Genomic DNA, 18,795 nt, shown 5'->3' on the forward strand with positions numbered 1-18,795 from the left:
CATACATTACATACATCTGCACACATCATACATACACCTGCCGCTGCCCACCCCACATCATACATCACATACACACACATCACACTTAGACATTATACACACATTATACATTACATACACATCACACATAGACATCATACACACACACACCACACTTAGACATTATACACATATCATACATGCACCAGCCACTGCCCCCATATCATACATACACACACCCCCGCCACTGCCCCCCCCACATCATACATTACATACACACATACACTCACACCATACATATACACCATACATATGCACACATCATACATACACCCGCCACTGCCTCCCCACATCATACATTACATACACACATACACTCACACCATACATATACACCATACATATGCACACATCATACATACACCTGCCGCTGCCCCCCCATCATACATCACATACACACATACACTCACACCATACATATACACCATACATATGCACACATCATACATACACCTGCCGCTGCCCCCCCATCATACATCACATACACACATACACTCACACCATACATTTACACCATACATATGCACACATCATACATACACCCGCCACTGCCCCCCCCACATCATACATTACATACACACATACACTCACACCATACATATACACCATACATATGCAAAACTACAACTCCCAGCATGCCCAGGGCATGCTGGGAGTTGTAGTTTTGCAACAGCTGGAGGCACCCTGGTTGGGAAATACTGATATACACCATCCTCCCCCATCATACATTACATACACATCACACATACACTCACACCATACATATACACCCACCCTTCCTGCCGCCGCCTGTATTCTCGGTCTCCTCACCTGAGCCGCCATGAGTGGACATCAGAGCTGTAGTCCTGGCCGGTGTGAGGTGAGATTTCCGTCCTCTCCTCTCTCCCCTCCCCCCTGCTCTGTGTTTTCCCCGTGCAAACTAGCAACCTCCCTGTGGTGGATTAGGTCCTGTCTAGACAGAGCCGGGGAGGGGGAGGGGTAGAGCTGTGTGCGGGGGATGGAGCTGTGTGTGGGGGATGGAGCTGTGTGTGGGGGATGGAGCTGTGCACGGAGCTGTCAACATCCTCTCTCTCCCCCTGCTGTGTCTTCTTGTGTAGAGCTGCATCCTCCGGGAGGGGAGATAAGGGGGCTCTGCAGTCAGCTGGAGGCCGCCGCCCCCTCCATACACCCTGAGCGCCGGTGTGAGGTGTAGACTTCCATCCGCCCCTGCGCCTCACACCGACATTAAAGAAAAATAAGGGGGAAGTCTGTCTGTCCCTGCTAGCCCGATACAGGGCTAAATCTATGAACAATTCACCTGCCCGGCGCCCAAAACTACTTGTCCCGGGCGTCGGGCTATAGGATTTCCACATCCCTGATGCTATCTCTAGCTAAGACAATCCAGCAACCCACCCCCAAACAAAAGTACTATAGGGAACAACTAACCCACCTAAGGCCAATACCTCTGTGACGGAAAGCCCCTAGGGGAGCAGGAACCTATGGAAGAACCTAAAGAGGGAACCCCTAACTTCTGGACTAACTAAAACATAAGGGGAGACTATAAGTCCTGTAGCAGCAGAGTTCAGTCCAGAGAGCGATTTACCCACTGCAGAGCATCAGAAGGTGAGGTGAAGAACTTCATAGACTCGCCATCCACCACTCACAGCCATGCCGGGAACAGCATAGCATACTGGCAAACCTCAATGAATTTCGTTCTTTGCTTGCGGAGTTCATCCGAGAAGTCTGGGTAAAAGGCCACTCTGGACGAAACACTATCTCAGGACAGTGTTTCTGTCTCTGTAGTGCAACAATTTTGCCAGAAAGGGTCTAGGAGGACCCCCCTGTGGGGGAGGTCGGCTAAGGGACCCTATGTACCAGTTCCACTGAGAAGTAAGGAGAAAAAGTATCGGCAGGCAGGAGCTCCTTAAGCCAGGATTCAAGGAAGGCAACAGCATCAGCACCCTCTGCTCTCTGAGGGAGGCCAACCAATCGGATATTATTTCTGCGTAAATGGTTCTCAAAGTTGTCTGCCCTGTCAGCCACTCCTTTCATCTGGCGCTGGAGAATAGCTATTTGCTGAGGAATTGGCTGCAATGTATCCTCCACTAGAGAGACCCTGCGCTCCACCTCCATGGTGCGCTCTCTGATGTTCTGGGTTTCATGGTGCAGAATTACAAAGTGTTGCCTCAGTTCATCAACCCTGGAAAGCATTAACGTTTTGCATGTTGTAATGGCTGGCAAATTTCTGATCCATACCGAAGGCAGTATAGGAAGATCGGACCAGAGAATGGGGCTGTGGGGGACTGTCAGGACCTCAAACAGCGGGAGGGATGGGTCAGGAGAAGCACGACCCGGGTAGTCCTGGGCCCTGGAGTATTGACTGAGCGTTTTAGCCGCATGGGCCTACACTTTAGATGTTAAAGGGAGTAGGTACACAAGTCCCTGCAGGAAGGTCCACCGGACCGCTGAGAACCTTTATCAGAGAAGTTGTTATCCTCAGTGGACTGCTGGGCTGCCTCCGCAGCAACCTTTGACTTTTTTAGCTTTATTGCAGGAGCCCCCCATAGCAACAAAGAGGGTAGGCAGTGATAAGTAGAGAGTAGACACAAGGGGAGCAGGCCAGAAGGTATCCCACAGGCACTGCAGCACTATAATAAGGTTGCAGACCAGCACCAAGGGTAAGAAGCACAAGGTTTATCAGACTCACAGTTCAAGGCCCCAGAGCAGGGTAGAGGCACAGCAGCTGCAGCACAAGACACTGGCAGACAGGCACAGCAGAGGAGGTTCCACCTCACTAGTAGAAGAGCATAAGCAGAGGCCCCGACCGGGAGGGCAGGGCTCTCCCACCACTAGCATTAAATGGGCACTGTCAGATACAAAAACTTTTGATATGTTGTAAAGAATGCAAAACCAATAAATCTTGTAATTGCTTTCATTAGAAAATGTTCAGTAAAAAAATAAATAAAGGTGTTAGACACATAAAAATAGATGTACATGGTCAGGATTAGGTACTGATTGATACATATATGTTTTTTATTGGATCTGACGGGTACGCTTGAAATCAGACAATGGGATTTTATGGATTTTTTTTTCTCATTCTCTCTCTCATAGTTGAGGTATACCTATGATGAAAATTACAGGCCTCTCATCTTTTTAAGTGGGAGAACTTGCACAATTGGTGGCTGACTAAATACTTTTTTGCCCCACTGTAACCTTTATAGATTTTTGAAGGATTGAGCTTCAAAGAATTGGTGTAAATAGGTAGTGTAATTCCAGCAGATACATATGGCAAAATACTGTATTTTTGTAATGGAAGTCCACAGATGATGCATGCAAGCTCTACAGACACACACATATATATATATATATATATATATATATATATATATATATATATATATAATATTACACTTTGGTTTATACTTTTTGCATATAATGCATCAGTGTTTGTTATAGATTTACGAGTGTGCGGCTGCTGGGACTCAGCTGTGTGATCTGATTTTTAATATATTTTTGAGAATGTAATATATTGCATCATTTCTGATTGGATGAATTTTATTTGGTTGAGTGGAGGTTAGATAAGGAGCTGAAGATAGTGCTGGTTCACATATCGTCCAGAACCTTTATTCTGAGCAGCAATGAGGGGTAAATAGAGCGGCTCCTGCATTCATTGGGGTCCGTGCATCCGCAGACACAGCAGATGGTGTGTTCTGGTGCAGGGACTGTGGAGGGCTCCGGCTCAGGAGTGAAGAGATATGCAGGGGCATGTCGGCTGAGCAGATGGCACAATACTGCAGACCTGGCCTCCCTCCTTTGCCCTGGTGCTTTTGGCTGCGATGCTCTGATCATGCATGTCCTGGATTATTAGATTTTATGCTGTTCTCAAGGTCATACCCTGCAGATCATCCTGCCAATCTCTGCCCTGGCAACTCTCACATTGCCCATCTCTGTCCTGGACCATCTCATGATGCCCCTCTCTGCCCTAGTACATTTTACTCTGCCCTGCATCCAGGGTGTAATGGAGGTACATGTATAGGAACCAGAATCTGATTCAAAGAGTTATTGAATGATGCATGCTATAGCATAGTTGCCTGAGTCTTCCCAGATGAAGAGGGACCCCATGTAGATACCAGGCACCAGCACATCCCCATTTGACAAATATTCAATACCTGTTGATCCTATAAATTACAACCAGCATATAGGACAAGTGTTTTTGTGCAGGGTCTATTTATCTATCTATATATATAATATCTACAGTCATGGCCGTAAATGTTGGCACCCCTGATTTTTTTTTTTCTAGAAAATGAAGTATTTCTGACAGAAAAGGATTGCAGTAACACAAGTTTTGCTATACACATGTTTATTCCCTTTATGTATATTGGAACTAAACCAAAAAAGGGAGGAAAAAAGCAAATTGGCCACTTCAGAACTCTCCAGCGATTTGTTGCCATCCATTTCTGGGTGCTTTTTGATGTATGTTTGGGTTCATTGTCCTGCTGGAAGACCCAAGATCTTGGACGCAAACCCAGCTTTCTGACACTGGGCTGTACAGTGCGACCCAAAATCAGTTGGTTATCCTCAGATTTCATGATGTCTTGCACACATACAAGGCACCCAGTGCCAGAGGCAGCAAAACAACCCCAAAACATCATTGAACCTCCACCATATTTCACTGTAGGTACTGTGTTCTTTTCTTTGTAGGCCTCATTCCATTTTCGGTAAACAGTAGAATGATGTGCTTTACCAAAAAGCTCTATCTTGGTCTCATCTGTCCACAAGACGTTTTCCCTGAAGGATTTTGGCTTACTCAAGTTCACTTTGGCAAAATGTAGTCTCGCTTTTTTATGTCTCTGTGTCAGCAGTGGGGTCCTCCCGGGTCCCCTGCCATAGCGTTTCATTTCATTTAAATGTCGATGGATAGTCCGCACTGACACTGATGCTCCCTGAACCTGAAGGACAGCTTTAATATCTTTGGAACTTGTTTGGGTATGCTTATACTATCCTGCGTTGCGGTACCTTTCATAAATTTTTCTCTTCCATCCACGCCCAGGGAGATTAGCTACACTGCCATGGGTTGCAAACTTCTTGATAATGTTATGCACTGTGGAAAAATTTGTTGTTGGTGATTTGTATATTGCCCACACCTGTTACTTGCCCTAGGTGAGTTTAGAGGAGCATCACATGCTTGAAAAAAAAAAAAAATTCCCACAATTTTGAAAGGGTGCCAATAATTTTGTCCAGACCATTTTTGGAGTTTGGTGACATTATGTCCAATTTGCTTTTTTTCCCCAATTTTTTGGTTTAGTTCCAATACACACAAAGGGAATAAACATGTGTATAGCAAAACATGTGTTACTGCAATCCTTTTCTGTGAGAAATACTTCATTTTCTAGAAATATTTCAGGGGTGCCAGCATTTACGACCACGATTGTATATATATATATGTGTGTGTGTGTGTATATATATATATATATATATATATATATATATATATATATACATAGATACATACAGAGAATAAGAGCAGAGACTGAGATTGATACCCTAAAAACAGGATGGAACGTGGTACAGTAACCCCCCCGACATGCGATAGCCCCGACATATGATAAAATCGACATACGATGGCCTCTCAGAGGCCATCGCATGTCGATGTCAGCAACGACATACAATGCTTTTATATGTCGGGGCCATCACATTAACTGCTATCCGACAGCGCAAAATGCTTAAGCTGCTGTCGGATAGCAGTTTAAGCATCCCGGACAGGTTCACTTACATATCCCCCCTGCTTCGGGTCCACTTCGCGATCCTCCGGCGTCTTCTGTATCTTCTCCAGGGTCCGGGCCTCCCTTTCCGGCATCGTTATTACGTCAGTGTGCACGCCGTGCCGGCGCAGCAGCGTAATAACGTCACCAGAAAGCGAGGCCCGGACCCTGCAGAAGATGCGGAAGAAGCCGGAGGATCCTGAAGAAGACACCAGAGCAGCGGGACAGCATCGGGAGCCCCTGGGACAGCATCGGGAGCGGTGAGGACGCGGTCCGGAGCAGCGAGGACAGGTGAGTGTAACTTCCTATACTTTACATTGCACGGATCCCTCAACATACGATGGATTCGACAAACGATGGGTCGTTTGGAACGAATTACCATCGTATTTTGAGGGACCACTGTACTATGCAGTTTCCATATATACAGACCAGAAGAAGAATTGCAAATAGGACAAGTAAAGAGTTACAGTGTAGTAACAATCTCCCACAATGTCCGCAGCCCAAGAGAGCCTGGAAAGTTAAATTATACTTTACCATGACAATGACGTTGGTTCGGTGGCAGGATGTATAAAATTCCTTGCTATCTCCACAGCCCGAGAGTAACACAATCAGGAGATGTACCAGAAGTTCCATACAAGTCTTTGGGACTTCCGGTATATCTCCGTATCACGTTACTCACGGGCTGTGGAGATTGCCCTGAGAGAATAATGAGGGTGAGAGAATGCATCAGTTTGAGGGCAGGGAGAGGGCATGGCAACACTGAAGTGCAAGAAGGACAAACAACCCATTACTGCTGGGGCTTCAGGAGATTGGGAAAGCTGGGTGGCACATATACTGTGTATGGCTACTTTACCAGACAAATATTCTTGTATATATTTGAGAGTTGCACCCAGCATACAAAACAGGAGATGTGGTATAATGCATTGTCGATATATACAGAATTAGAGCAGATATTGAGAATGATACACCACATACAGTGTAAAAAGTGGTATTGTGCAAATGACCCTCTGGGTCATTTATGGAGTTTCTTTAAATACAGTATACGACATAATAGCATGCACTGTCTCTTGGACTTTGGTGAAAGTCACCCCCATATTGGCTCACTTTTCTTGGTCTTGTGCACATTACCTTTACTCATTACATTGTAGGCTCTGCAAGGCCCAACAGTAGATTTCTGAAGATATAAAGTTTCAGATACAACAATTTTCTGGTGTCACGAGTTGCTCCATTGTATAGATCTAGATCCTAAGATATACAAGGGTTGATTTTGTGCATCGTTCATATGGAATATGCTGTGTGAAATACTCTCTTTCTGCCTGTGGCCCGGCTTTGCATTACTTGGCATCTTCTTTGAGGAGCAGAGGTTGCTGGAGCCCTAGTCACAGGTCTCTGTAGTTCATGTATCTGAACTTCAGATACATTCAGGAAGATTGGGGTTGTCCTCCTCATGGATAAGAATCTTGCAGTTGATGTCTCTGATCTTGTAGTGAAGGAGGTAAGAGTTGGTCTGTGTGCGAGGAAGAATAAAATGGGGCGGAGAAGAGATGTCTCAGGGCTGTTTTAGGAACCTTCCCGAGTTCAGCGGACCTAGCGACCTCTTGTATGAGCCTATTATATGCACCCTTCGTCTTCCAGAACATTCTGCAGCATCACTTCTCCCAGCTCTCTCATCAGTAGAGCGTCTGCCACAGAGAAGGCTGCTCCTTGACCTTCAAGAGCTCATTTTACTGTTCAGTAGTAGACGGGAACTGTTCATAAGGGAGCAGCCTCCTCATCACTCACTTCACTTCATCTTTATCATATTTTCTTTTCCACAAGTTTCACAGTTTTTTGGGATCACCTCTTACAGTAAAACTTCTCCAAAAGAACACCTTTTTTAGAAGACCACCCCTTATCCAGACCAGATTTTGTATGACAGATTTTCAGTCCACCATACATTCTAAATAGCAGCCATGTTCGTTTAAGAAGACTAATTGTAAATGGTCTTCTCATAGCTGTTTTCTCTGCTTTACAGAGAGGTTGTTTAGCTCAGCTGCCCTATACAATCTTGTCCCTCCCTAACTGCTCAGTAATGTCGTCCTTCTGTTTACAGATCCTGGAGTAATATTGGACCTTCTGCAGTTGTTGAAATGTGATGTTGGCATCATCTATCCAATGGGTAATATCGGAGCATGAAATAAAGCACTGAGGTGGTTTAGTAGTTAGCATTGTTGCCATGTAACACTAGGATATTGGATTCAAATCTTAGGACAACATCATTATGGACTTTATATATTCTCACCAGGTTTTCATGGCTTTCCTCTGGGTACTCCCAGTTTATACCCACACTCCAAAGTCTTTGTTCAAATGCGTATTTTAGTAATTTTTAGGCCAAGACCAGAAGTGAAACGGACTTAATATGAATTATTTACATCCATTTCTTTGTCATAGATGCACTCCTTGTTTTGGCAAAAAATATTGATCAAAATATTATGTTGAACCCAGCCAAAGCTATGCTGATTGGATAATTTAGAATTTTGAGTTTGAACACCAATGGGTACAGGAAGTGATGCGAGAGAAGGCAGTGTCTTGCATCTCATACCATGCTGTGGCATAAGTTGGCACATAAAGAAATTAATATTGTTATTAAAGTTGTTGCCCAGTAACTTGTAGATTTGCTGATTTCAGCAGATCAGTAAAGTCCATGCCTTCAAAGCATTGGCATTCAGACCAGGTCCTGGCCTGTTGTCCTGTCTAAACTGATTTTCTGAAGATCAATAACAGCAAAAATCCTATTTATCCATATGGGCCGGGCACACGTGGCACTTTATGTAATATCCATGATGTGTTTACTGATTCTACTCTCCTTTGTTCTTGCTGTGGATCTTTTTCTCATGCAGTTAAGGAACAAGCTTCGCTGGATATTTTCCCATTGCCCACTGACCTTTCCTAAACGCTGAGTTTTTCCCTTTTCTCCTGCTGTTTGTTCTATTTGTCTATTTTTTCTTACTAAAAAAGCTTCTTTGACATATGATTGTTCCTGGGAATATGTTACATGATAGAAAGGAACATATAGACCTCTATGTCTGGTAACCATAAAGTCCACTCAGGGACAAACCTAGAGTATTTATCACCCGGGCCTATCCCATTTTTGGCAACCCCTCCTCCCCTGTCTGGAGCCATAATCTTACAGCATAACACAAATTAGGACAAATTATGTAAAGATCAAGATTAATGAACAACTAATAAAGTGCTCAAAGGTGTGCCTAAAACGGCGGCTTTATATGACTATGTGGCAATAGAATAAATCTGAAGGGATAGGTCCTTTCTCCACAGGATACCTGGCTGAGAACTTTTTTCCTTAAAGGAATAGTAGGGATAGCCTTTCCCTCCACAGCGAACCTACATCCTATGGGTGATGCTTATGTGTTTCTTTCCTACAACAGGACTCCTTTCCATACGATCAGTCAATAGCCGTTATCCTATATGTACATTGATACTCTGTGGTCATTTTGAATTGTGAAAATACAAAATTGTTCGTGTTTTTTTTGCCACGGGCGGGCTGGCAGGGCCCAGCAGAGCCCCACCTTGTGCTTGTTAGTGTTGCTCTTGATGCTACTATGAAGACCACTTTGTACAAAATAGCTCTGGTGTTAGTTACAGAGGCACTATTAAATTGGTAATATTTAAAATTTTAGGCACACTTTTGAGCACTTTATTAGTTGTTCATTAATATTTATCTTTGGGTGTCAAGTTTATCTAAACGTGGTTGTATGCAGAACCAAATATTTTCCTTGCGTTAATATTAAAAATTATGTAAAGACTAACTTAGTGACCATATATACCAGCAGTGACTCACAAATGACGTCTCCTTGGAGTTGTTCACTTTCCATTGTTTCCTCCAAACTGACATGATGACTTCTTCAAGCCAAAACTCTGCAGAATGTGCCAGATCATTCCATCTTTTTCAACATACATCCCACCTCTACACAATTTTCCCATCTATAGTCCGCCAAACTGTAATAATACCTCCCTTGGTGCCCCAGACAATAAAAGTGAGTATGAAAGTAGATCCCCCATTAAGCAGATAGATTTTTCATTAAAGGGGTACTCCAGTGGAAAACATTTTTCTGGTGCCAGAAAGTTAAACAGGTTTGTAAATTATTTCTATTTAAAAATCCTAATCCTTCCAGTACTTATCAGCTGCTGTATGCTCCACAGGAAGTTTTATTTCTTTCTGAAGTTCTTTTCTGTTGGACCACAGTGCTCTCTGTTGACACCTCTGTCTGTATCAGGAACTGTCCAGAGTACAAGCAAATCCTTATAGCAAAGCTCTCCTGCTCTGGACAGTTCCTGATTTGAACAGAGGTGTCAGCAGAGAGCACTGTGGTCAGACAAAAAAGAACTCCTGAAAGAAATACAACTTCTTGTGGAGCATACAGGAGCTGATAAGTACTGTAATGATTAAGATTTTTATATAGAAGTAATTCATAAATCTGTTTAACTTTCAGTCACCAGTTGATTTTAAAACATTTGTTTGTTAATGGAGTACCCCTTTAACCCCTTAACGACGCAGGACGCAAATGTACGTCCTGGTGAGCTGGTACTTAACGCACCAGGACGTACATTTATGTCCTATGCATAACCGAGAGCATCGCAGCGATGCTCGCGTCATGCGCGGCATGTCCCGGCTGCTGATAGCAGCCAGGGACCCCCCGTAATGGCGGACATTCGCGATCACGCAGATGTCCGCCATTAACCCCTCAAATGCCGTGATCAATACAGATCACGGCATCTGCGGCAGTGCGGTACTTTGAATGGATGATTAGATCGCCCGCAACGCTGCCGCGGTGACCCGATCATCCAGCATGGCAGCCGGAGGTCCCCTCACCTGCCTCCGCTGCCTTCCACAGGTCTTCTGCTCTTGTCTGCATTCGAGCAAACCAGAGCTTAAGATGACCGATAATACAACAGTATTAGCAGATTGCTATAAATAGTCCCCTATGGGGACTATTAAAGTGTAAAAAATAAAAGTAAAAAAAAATTGAAAAACCCCCTCCCCCAATAAAAACATAAATTGTCCCATTTTCCCTATTTCACCCCCAAAAAGTGTAAAAAAAAAAAAATTTATATACATATTTGGTATTGCCACTTGCGTAAATATCCCAACTATTAAAATAAAATGTTAATGATACCATACGGTGAACGGCGTGAACGGAAAAGAGAAAAAGTCCAAAATAGCTGCTTTTTTTATAACATTTTATTCCCAAAAAAATTCATAAAAAAAGTATTAAAAGTTTTATATAAGCAAATATGGTATCTATAAAAAGTACAGATCACGGCACAAAAAATGAGCCCTCATACCGCCGCTTGTACAGAAAAATGAAAACGTTATAGGTCTTCAAAATAGGGGGATTTTATAAGTATTAATTTGGTTAAACAGTTTGCGATTTTTTTTTTTTAAGCGCAACAGTAATAGAAAAGTATATTATAATGGGTATCGTTTTAATTGTATTGACCCAAAGAATAAAGAAAACATGTCATTTTTACCGTAAATTGTACGGCGTGAAAACTAAACCTTCCAAAATTTGCTAAATTGCGGTTTTCTTTTTCATTTCCCCACACAAATAGTATTTTTTTTGGTTGCGCCATACATTTTATGGTAAAGTGAGTGACAATGGGCAACTGGTTGCGCAAAAAACAAGCCCCCATACTAGTCTGTGGATGAAAATTATGAGTTATGGTTTTTGGATAGGGGGTAGGGGAAAGAGGCAGGGATGACCCCTGTCTCTCTTTTGGTTTGCCCTAGCGGTTGAGCCCCTGGCTGCAGCCATTCGAGCGTCCACTAATATTCATGAGTTCTGTAGGGGTTCCTTGGAGGAAAAGGTGTCCATATATGTGGATGACACGTTGGTTTACTTGGCGAATGTTCAGGGTTCCCTGGGGGCCTTATTGTCCCTTTTAACCGTCTTAAGTTCCTTTTCTGGCCTCAGGGTTAACTGGGGAAAATCTTCCTTGATGGCTTTATCTGCAGGAATGGATCCGATTCCACCTCTCCCGCTTGGGTTGCAAGTTGTTGCTCAGTTCAGGTATTTGGGAGTAGAGGTTTCTCCTTGTGTGACGGATTATGTGCGGTTGAATCTGGAACCGGTGTTGGTATCTGTGACGGATAAATTACAGGCCTGGTCTTCTTTGCCCCTCTCCCTGGCTGGCAGGATTAATATTTTTAAAATTATTTATTTACCCAAGTTTCTGTACCTCTTCCATCTTTCTCCAGTGATTCCTCCTAAAAATTTTTTTTACAAAGCTGAGTGGTGTTCTGAGATCCTTCTAAGGGCAAGATAAACCCCCAAGATTGGGTCAGGCACTGCTCCAGGCATCCAAACAGAGGGGTGGTCTGGCTCCCCCTAATATGTACAATTACTTCCTAGTGTCTCAATTGGTGTATGCTGCCTGGTGGTTCGACCTGGACCTGGCGAACGTTTCTACTGCTCTAGCGGGAGCTCTCATGGGTTCGTATGAAACATTGACTAATGTCCTGTATAGATATACTTCTTTTTCCAGGCTGCTGACCCCTATTAGAACAGTGGCTGAGGTGTGGTCAGTGGTTTCCAGATGCTTCCCACTACCGGTAATGTCCCCTAGGGCACCACTGTGGGGAAATCCTCATTTTGAGCACCTCATTCCAGGAGATGTGTGACCGCTTTAATCTCCCTCGGAGTGACCAGTTTCCGTACTTCCAGTTGAGACATGCGGTGGTGGTGCAGTTTGGCTCTCTTGATGTGACCCCGGTCTTTTCTGAGTTGGAGCTGCTTATGGGAACCGCCAACCTCACTAAACCTCTGACTCAGGCATACACACTGCTGCAGTCGGTGGGTCCTGATCCCTTTGAGTTGGCTTTTGCAAAATGGGTGGCTGATATCCCTTATTTAACTGAAAATCATGGGCGGGAAGTTACTAAGACCTTTGACCCTACGATGGCTAGTGCTAGGGATTTACTCATTCAGGTAAGGCTCATCCTCCGTCTATACTACACTCCGGTTAAGTTGTTTCGCATTGGGGATCTCCTCTTCTGACTCTTGCTTCCGGTGCAATGCGGATGTGGGCTCTCTTTTGCACGCAATGTGGAGTTGCACTTGTATGGGGCCCTTTTGGAGAGAGGTGCTGCAGTTCATGGTGGATCACTTGGACTTTACTTATGTGTTCTCTCCTGTTGTTTGTCTCTTAGGTGTTATTAATGATCCGGTTACAGACTCCCATAGGCGCCTTCTTATCAGGTTTTTGTTTTGTGCATGGAAGGTTTTGATAATGGCCTGGAAGGATACTTCCCCTCCCCCCTATATTGAGGTGGTTTAATCTGGTTACTAAATATGTACCGTTATATAGGATACTATATATTAGTCATAAATGCCCCAAGAAATTTGATAGGGTCTGGATGCCCTGGCTATTAATAGGTGATTCAGTAGTTCCTTTATTTCTTTGTTGACTTAAAACTGAAAAATTTATAAATAAACACTTAAAAAATTAAATAAAATGTTGTTACCAAGTCATGTAACCAGGGAAGGTGTCAGTGACCAGGTGACATGTGGGTTACCTATAGGACCCCTCCAAATTGCTCCCTTATAAACCCAGGGATGAGCTAGTTAGAGTTAAGTCTAAGCTGAGGAACAGTACAGTCAAGACTTGAGAGTGTCTGGTGTCCTGAGAGAGACCTAGACCTAAACACGCAGCCACGCTTCCACCAACCGTGTACCCTTACAGGTGAAAGTCAAAACCTGGTAAGCAACCACAGGGGAGAAGTTTAGTCAGTCATAGTCAAGTCTAACAAGTCTGCTAAAGTCAGCGTGGGTCTGCTTCATTCAGTCCAAATCCACTAAAAGTCCCAGCGAGCCCGCAAGTCTCCTAAGTCACTGGTCATCTCCTTGGGCCTAACTGAGCTGTAAACACATGTCTACCTCAGTAAAGCTGCTTCCCTAAACTTGCACCGGAGTGATTATTTGCCCGCACCTGGCCCAGGATCCAGCGGCCATACCTTGGGTGGTGTAGAGGATAAGCACACCCTGGCGTCACTAACACAAGGGGTTAAAGGGGTAGTCCAGTGGTGAAAAACTTATCCCCTATCCTAAGGATAGGGGATAAGTTTGAGATCGCGGGGGGTCCGACCGCTGGGGCCCCCTGCGATCTCTCTGTACGGGGCCCCGGCTCTCACCCAGATAGCAGGTGTCGACCCCCGCACGAAGCGGCGGCCGACACGCCCCCTCAATACATCTCAATGGCAGAGCCGGAGATTGCCGAAGGCAGCGCTTCGGCTCTGCCATAGAGTTGTATTGAGGGGGCGTGTCGGCCGCCGCCTCGTGCGGAGGTCAACACGCCCCCTTCCCGTGGGCTGTCGGGGCTCCATACAGGAGATCGCAGGGGGCCCCAGCGGTCGGACCCCCCGCGATCTGCAACTTATCCCCTATCCTTAGGATAGGGGATAAGTTGCTCACCACTAAGTCACCACTGGACTACTCCTTTAATGCCATCTTCCCCTAGGGTAATAACATCTGCCCTTTCATCGCACCCTCACCACAGAAGTGTTAAGCTCCATATAGAAACATCTGATGTATATGTGGCCTACATCTTCCTATAGGGGACATCTAAAGTGTATGATGTGTACAGCCTCCCTATAGGGGATGGACATCTGATACATGAGACGGGATCCCTTTAAGGGTACACTCACACATATGAGATCTGCTGCATATTTTCTGCAGCTGATTCTGCTACCCATTGAAGTGAATGGGTAGCAAAATCAGCTGAACAAAATATGCAGAAGATCCTGTATATGTGAATGTACCCTTAAAAGACATCTGATGTATATAAAGGATTGAGTTATCTTTAGGAGAATGCTAACTAAGCAGTACATCTTCCTATAGGGGACATTTCATGTATAAGAAGTGTTCTGTTCCTTATAGGGGATATGTGATGTGTATGAGGTGTACTGCTCCCTATAAGGAACATCTGATGCATTTAAGGTGTATAGCCTCCTAAAGCAGACATCAGGTCTTATAGGGCTCACTGTTCATGCCATGGGCTGAAAGAAAATTTATGTGGATAAGCCCGTGGGAAGTTTTAAATAAAAATTCCATCAAGAGAAGAGAAAAGGTGATAATTGGAATGGATCGAAGAAGAAGAAAATTTAATTTGGAATAAAAGATAAAAGTAAATTCATCTTGACCTGGAGTCAATGTGGGAAAGAGTTGTGAGATCATTGCTGAGCAGAAAAAGCCTCTCACCTGTGGATGATAATGTCCTCGGCCCTACTTAGTCCTAGATGTCCAATATGGGGGCAGTATTTGGGATGTGTGTGTATTTAGGGTCAGGAGTCATCTTCCAAAATAATCTCATATTGTTTCTGATTCTGTATCTGTGTATAACATGTAATGGACAGACGGGTGGTGATCTTCTCATAGCTCTCCACCATGTAAGACATACCCATACTTTTATAGGGAAGGGGATGCTGAGCTTCAGTTATTGTGAAAGGTGTCTTATCTATCTACTGGTGTCACCTTTTACTTTACCTCTTTCTGTGATAAGTAGAAAGACATGGAAAGGGATACTTACAGAACAGGAAGTCTCACCTTAGTTTTAGGTCTAGTGGCCAGAATGAAAACGGCAAGATTTCATAATTATTTTAAAATATGGATACTTAACTGGAAATTGGGAAAAATAAATCACCAAAAATTCTTTAAAAAAAATATGGTTAACATAATAACTGGATTTAAAGGAGTACTCCAGCGCAAAATAGCTTATCCCCTATCCAAAGGATAGGGGATAAGTTATAGATCGCGTCGGTCCGAGCACTGGGGCCCCCCGGGATCTCCTGGACGGAAGTGAAGTTTCGTCCCCAGCAGAAAGCCGCGGCAGACACTCCCCCTCCATGTATCTCTATGGGATTCATGGAGGGGGCGTGTCGGCCGCCGCACCATGCGGGGACGGAACGCCCCCTTTCCAGTATATTGCCGCGGCCCCGTGCCGAAGATCGCGGGGGGGGGGGGGCAGGGCTCGGACCCCCGCGATCTATAACTTATTCGGATAGGGGATAAGTTATTTTGCACTATAGATGTCCTTTAAACAATAGTTAATTTTCTGATGACACATTCCCTTAGATATAAAGTGTCCTAAACACTCAGCAGTAAACACTTCCATTTTCCTCCTTTCTGCACAAGTGTCGGCCATAGCATCTCTTGCGATCACTTAGAAGGGAAGCGATTTGGGAAGGTTTACTGCTCAACACTTCACTTGGCTTCATGACACATTTAGAACTCCTTTCTGGATTATGCTTCTACTATAAACATAGATATGTATAATTTCGTTTCCATGTCTCCAATCAAGTGATGTCAATGATTAAGGTGCAGCGGGAGTCAAAAGTGCTGACATATTCACTTTTAACCTCTGGTAATTGCTTTTGACTGGGCTGTCGATGCTCCGTATACACCTTTCCTGATGACTAATCTATGGGTCTTGTCTCGTGCGTGTACAATATAGCAGTGACTGTTTTTTGGAGGAACTGATATCATAGAGGTTGTTAGCATGACAATCATATATCCAGAATTATAAACGCTAAATAACGGATGCCTCATCATGGCTCTTGCAAGGAATTCAGATTTACTAGATGTAGTCATATCCAGCCACTGATGCAGAACTAGTGACTTTACAACCCGGCACACTGCTCTCCTGCTTCTCATAAGTAGAATATTCCAGATCGCACATCTTAGTTTTGCTGCTTCCCCCAAATCTGCCTTTCCATTTCCATGTGATTCTTCAGCACAGTCAGTATACAGATGAGGCCTATGGTCCTCCGAGCCCTGTGCCTCTTATCTGTCCAGACATTCATCTTGTAAGAGATTTCCACAACATTAACTCTTCAATTGCTAAATGGGGCTGCAAATCGTGGCTCCCGAATACAGTGCAGAGGGTCAAATACATGGAAACCTAAAGTAAACAGATTCCAGCTCTGGCAGAACGAGTGTTTCCACAACATTAAACGCTTAATATTAATAATCTCATTAACCTGGAAGAGATAAGGACATTGCTGTGTTATCCCTGGAGATGTCTCTCGGAATAAAGTGAGAATCCCTGAATAGCGTCCAACCTCTCGGCATGTGTCGAATCTGAGCGTCCTTTATATCTAACAATGCCTGTAAAATCTGATGGCTGCACTTGGGTTCTGGGTGATAACCTTTTGCCATATCTGGGCCCTAGATGGTGACCTTGCCTTGGATGGTGACCATGTCTTGGCTTTGGCTGATGACTGGTTCCTGGGTTGAAATCCCATCAAGGACAAAATCTGCTATAGGTTGGTATGTTCTCGCTGTAGTTGCGTGGGTTTCTTCCCAAACTCCAAAAATATAATGATAGGCGAATATAGACATCAGTCAGGCCTGAACCCAGGAGAACATCATGTCATCTTCCTACAGGACTGGTTAAAATACAGATTCAGCTGGATAAACCCTCTGGTTCTGGGAGCTGGCACCCTATCACAAAAGCTGTTGTCGGGATAAGGGAAGACCCCAGTCAATTTCAGCTTATTCTCAAAAACTGTTGAAAGGTTTTTTATGGGGAAAGTAAAGAAAAAAGGATGGTAATTGTAGCAAAGGTGGGGGATAGTGAGCAGGGGATTGTAGTTTCTCGGTCTTGTGATTTTTCTTGGATTTCTATGTGCGACTAGGCCCCTGTTATTGTCGCTACTGCATCTGTCATCAGGTGAGACCCTGAGATCCTCATTAATGTTCTTTATATAGCTCTTCATACATTCATTGATACGCCCTGTGCTGTCATCAGACGGATGGGGAGGTGATGGGTGGGAGGATTCACACAAAATGTCGCAATTCTGCACCTCACGCTTAGAATACAATAAACTCACTGCACATATTCTTGGTGGAAATAGTCGCTGGGCACCAAATATACAAGTAGAAGCGTCCACATCTGCTGTAATCCTGCTGCACCATTTAGTAATAACATTACGTGAGAGAAGATCCACTCATCGGTACCATGCCTGTGATACTGAATAAGCATCTCCTGACATTAATAATAATAATTATAAGCAGCTTCCCAATGCTGCTGCGGACGCTCCCCAATACCCAGAGAAGCTGCTGTAATGTAAAGGCCACATCGAAATTAATTACCGCTCTGTACTGACGGGAGCTGCGGATCTGGAGAATTCTCTAAGGTTATTAAGGTTAATTAAATGGACTGGCTGCAGAATAATGACTTACATTCTGTATTATACTCCAGAGCTGCACTCACTATTCTGCTGCTGGTATCACTTTGTACATACATTATATTACTTATCCTGTACTGATCCTGAGTTATATCCTGTACTATACTCCAGAGCTGTACTCACTATTCTGCTGGTGAGGTCACTGTGTACATACATTATATTACTTATCCTGTACTGATTCTGAGTTATATCCTGCATTATACTCCGGAGCTGTACTCACTATTCTGCTGGTGAGGTCACTGTGTACATACATTACATTACTTATCCTGTACTGATCCTGAGTTATATCCTGTAAATCTTTTTTATTAGAAAAATGTAAATCATAACAAACACAAAAACCAGCACAACTTTGCCATAACTGAAAACAACAACATAAAATAACATAAACCCAAACTTTACATTTCAAATAAAAGAACATAAATCCTGCCTAACCGGCCAGCCCAGTTTTCCCTAGAAAATACTAGAGACGCACCTTACATAACCAAATATCTAACAACACTCACATACATACTCAACTTGCATTACCAAAAAATAAACATAAAAATAGCACTATTTAGCTGTAACTCAAAAACCCCCAAACTTTGGAAAACACACACAACAAGGACTCCCACTACACCCCATTAATTTAATATATATATATGTATATATAAACATACTTTCCCCCCCCCCCCCCCCTAATTGTTAAGAAAGAAAATTTAATCTATAACTCAAAAACACCCAAACTTGGGGAAAAGAAGACCTAGACCAAAGAAAAACGAAATCCACTACGGGATA

At 43.8% G+C, this 18,795-nt stretch overlaps 1 protein-coding gene across 5 annotated transcripts in view; it reads left to right on the forward strand.

The window, feature by feature from the left end:
• The window catches only part of OPCML (opioid binding protein/cell adhesion molecule like), a 381,701-nt gene that overhangs the window by 251,738 nt on the left and 111,168 nt on the right, over positions 1-18,795 (forward strand). The window lies entirely within an intron of this gene.

This window comes from Hyla sarda, chromosome 10 (genome assembly GCF_029499605.1).
Source record: "Hyla sarda isolate aHylSar1 chromosome 10, aHylSar1.hap1, whole genome shotgun sequence".
In the NCBI taxonomy this organism is placed as follows: domain Eukaryota; kingdom Metazoa; phylum Chordata; class Amphibia; order Anura; family Hylidae; genus Hyla; species Hyla sarda.